The sequence below is a fragment of the Alexandromys fortis genome, unplaced genomic scaffold, assembly GCF_014885135.2.
Source record: "Alexandromys fortis isolate MF-2015 unplaced genomic scaffold, M_Fortis_MF-2015_v1.1 scaffold_53, whole genome shotgun sequence".
Lineage (NCBI taxonomy): Eukaryota > Metazoa > Chordata > Mammalia > Rodentia > Cricetidae > Alexandromys > Alexandromys fortis.
Window position 1 is genome coordinate 2,334,790 of NW_026067939.1, and position 3,952 is coordinate 2,338,741.

Sequence of the window (3,952 nt, forward strand, 5' to 3'; positions counted from 1 at the left end):
GGGGGGGGGGGGGGGGGGAAAAAGGGGGGGGGGGGGGAGGGAAATGGGAAGCTGGGAGGAGGCGGAAACTTTTTTTTCCTATTCTCAATAAAAAAAAAAGAAAATAAAGATGTGTCACTTTCTTCTCTGTGGCACTTAGAAAAAGTCTATGATTGTTTAAAGATTAAATAATCAAACAATTTTAATGTCTACTTTTAATTTACATCATATATGAAATATTATTTTAGACATATATGAAGAAGCTATACTTCATAGTCAAAATCACTGTCTTTTCATCTCTCATATCTACTCTGAAATCTATACCATTTTACAAATGGAGACTCCGTTTTTATTTCCTGACCACCCAAACCTGAATAATCACACAGAAACTACATTAATTCCAACACTGTTTGGCCAGTGGCTCAGGCATATTCCTAGCTAGCTCTTACACTTAAATTAACCTATTTCCATTAATCTATGTGTCACCACAAGGCTATGGCTTACCAGTAATGTTCTGGTATCTTTCTCCTTCGGTAGCTACATGGTGTCTCCTTGACTCTGCCTATTCTTTATCTCTGTCTCAGTTTAGATTTCCTACCTGGCTTTATTCTGCTAAGCCACTGGCCAAAACAACTTTTTTCATTAACCAATAAAAGCAACACATATACAGAAGGACATCCCACATCACCATATCTTCTATCTCCCTCACGGTACCTGTTTCTGCCATTAGAATGAGAGATGGCTGTCTTGTTCTTGACCATATCTCCAAAGCTGGCAACACTCTAAGTGTTCAGCAAGTGTTTACTGAATGAATAATTGAGTTAATGATTTCTTCTTTCTTACTAACCTGTTTCCTTCATGACTGCCTCCGTCTGACATGTTCTTATTGAAGATCCTAGTATGTTTAGTGTAACTGCTAGATGAGTATAGTTCAGTAGTATGGTATCTTCAGGGGTTGGAGAGATGGCTCTATGGTTTAGAGCATTTGCTCCAGCAGAGGACTAGGGTTCCATTCCCAGCACTTATGTGGTAGCTCACTACCATCCATAACTCTAGTCCAAAGGGATTTGAGACCTTCTTCTGGCCTTCATGGATGCCAGGCACACATGAGGTCTATATACATACATGCAGACAAAACACTCAAACATATAAAATATACCTTTAAATTTTTAAAATATAGTGTCTTCTTGGAATGTGGTTTTAGCTCCGTAGTAGAGGGGTTATCTAGTAAACACAAAGCCTGTGTGTCACTTCCAGCATTACAAACAGCCAGACAAACAAACAAACAGCAATAACAATGTTCTCTTGTTCTGCTGCTTCGCAGATAAAGAACTGTCAAAATCAGAGCTTTGGAAATCATAATCACAAAGTTTCAGCCTTCTCTCCCTGGAGTTCACCGGCTTCTGCTATTATTTTCCTTTTCTATGTGATTCTCCTTTATTTCTATTGCATATGATTCAGAACACTGTGGTTTCATCAGGGAGTATAAATGATAAACTACCCATGAAATCCTGTTCCAAGTCACTGAGGTATTATCATTCCTGTTCCTTGACATAAGAATACTGAGACATAGCGAAAATGTCACCTATCAAAGGGGAAGAAAAGGTTGCAATTCAAGCTCATGTTTACATCCATTATAGCAGAAACTGTCTCAGCATGTTTTCAACATAAAGTGTCACCTCCTTGGCAGTAATAGTCTTGTGCACACTTGTGCTGCTGTTTGCCAAAGACCTGTTCCTAAATGCTTTGCTTTTAGGTATACACATAGGGAGTGAAAACACCTGATTTCTTTACTAAATCATGTTGAACATGGCCACCTTCGTTACTATTCTATCGCTATGACAAAACATAATGACCAAGGCAACTTATGAAATGAAGCATTTAAGTGGGGACTTGATTGCCGATTCAGAGCGTTAGGCCATTATCACCATGGATGAGAGCATGTAGTAGGCAGGAAGGCATAGTCCCGGATAAGTAGCTGAGAGTTCAGATCTGATCCACAAGTGGCAGGCAGAGAGAGAGAGGGGGAGACTGGGACTGGCGTGCAGCTTTTAAACTGCAAAATCCATCCCCCATGGCACACCTCTTCCAATAAGGCCAAATCTCCTAATCTTTCCTAAACTGTTTCACCAACTAGAAATAAAATACGCAAGTGTATAAGCTTATATGGGGGCCAGTCTCATTGAAACTAGTCTTATTCCACAGTTCACTAAGGTCTGGGAGAGGCACTATTTCAGTTATTTGTGAAATATTTACTAGAAAATGCCTGAAGTTTTGTGCAAATGGAGATTAAAGTATGTTAAGGTAAAAACTATCCCAACAAATGAAAGAAGAAGTCTGGAAGGGAGGAGTCCAGAACCGCAGCTCTCCAAAGTTGTCAGCTTTTCAGGATCTTTCCAACTTCTTATTCTGCTGTGCACATGCTCGTGTGTGTGTGCGTGTGTGTGTGTGTGTGTGTGTGTGTGTGTATCTTTGAATTGTGTAGCAATTGTTTGTGTCTGTGTCTGTGTGTATATCTGCATATCTCTATATGTGTGTGTCTGTGTGCATCTGTATGTATCTGTGTGTCTGTGTGTGTGTCTGTGTGTCTGTGTGTGTGTGTGTGCCTGTGCGTTTGCATGTGTGTCTTCATCCACAAAATTATCCATGGTTCTCCATGACTCTTAGAGCTACACTCATGCTTTATCAATTCCAGACAGACAGGAAGAAGGAGGAATGAATGGACATGCCTGGCTAAGGAGATTTCCTAAAGTCTAACTCATTTAATTTCTCCAGCCCCGTGTCCAATGCAGCCATGGAAACCTTTCTCCACAGCCCACACTGACGTTTCCTCACTGCTCAGTCACCCAACAGGCTTGCAAAACACCCCAATACAAATGCTCACATTTCTAGAATGAAAATGTGTGTGACTGGCATCCAACGAAATCCAGTTCCTACTCAGGATGCTGCCAATCGCCATTCCTTTAGTCCCAATCCCCAGAGGTCTTCCTGTTTCACTTATCTTCTGCAGAAAATAGTTTCCAACTTACTAACTTAAGAAGCAATGGTTAGTCTTCAATTAGGCAGATCATGGTGGCAAAGGCCCAGGGTCCCACAAGGTATCCACGAGGAAGGCTCACTCGTCAGGTCTCCACTGGGAGTGTGCCCGAGGGGAGAAAGTCATAATAAGGCGTCTCTCCTGCAGACTCCCTGTGCATGTGGCAGCTCATCACTCAGCTGTCCAGCCCAATCTTTCCCCCACAGTGCCTGGGTCCTAACAGGGGTGTTCCAAGGAGTAAGCGTAGATGGCCATCTGCAAATGAGCTGGCACAAATTATATTCCACTATATTCTGAGGTGAAAGCAAGCCCTAAACCAGACTAGATATAAGAGGAAGAGAAATAAACAGTCCATCTGCAGAGGGTCCATGGCTGTTGTTATCTACTAAATGGCTATATAACCCTTCTTCTGAGGTTGGGCACTCTCCTTTTTAAACCCTAGCCTCTATGATTGCAGAACAGTCTCACGATGCTTTCATAAAAGATGACCAGGTCTAAAAGAACAGAAGTTGTAAACCCAATCACTTAATTCTAAGTGAGGAAGCCTAAAATTATGAACCTAAATTTCTCTTTTAAAATACATCTTTTATTTTTATGTGTTTATGGGTATTTCACCTAGTTGGATGTCTGTGTACCTTGTGAGGCCATTGCCTAAAGACTCCAGATAAGGCGTCAGCTCTGCTGGAACTAAAACTACAGATGGCTGTCAGCTACTGTCTGAGGGCTGAAAACTGAACCGAGGTTCTCTGAAGGAGGAGCAAGTACTCTGAACCCCTGAGTCATCCCTTCATCACTCCTTTTAAAAGATTTATATATTTACTAGTTTGTGTGTGTGTATGTGTGTGTGCTTGTATAAGTTTATGAGCACTATATGCATTCAAACACCTGTGGAAACCAAAAGGGGGCTTCAGAGTCCCTGAAACTGGAGTTTCAGAT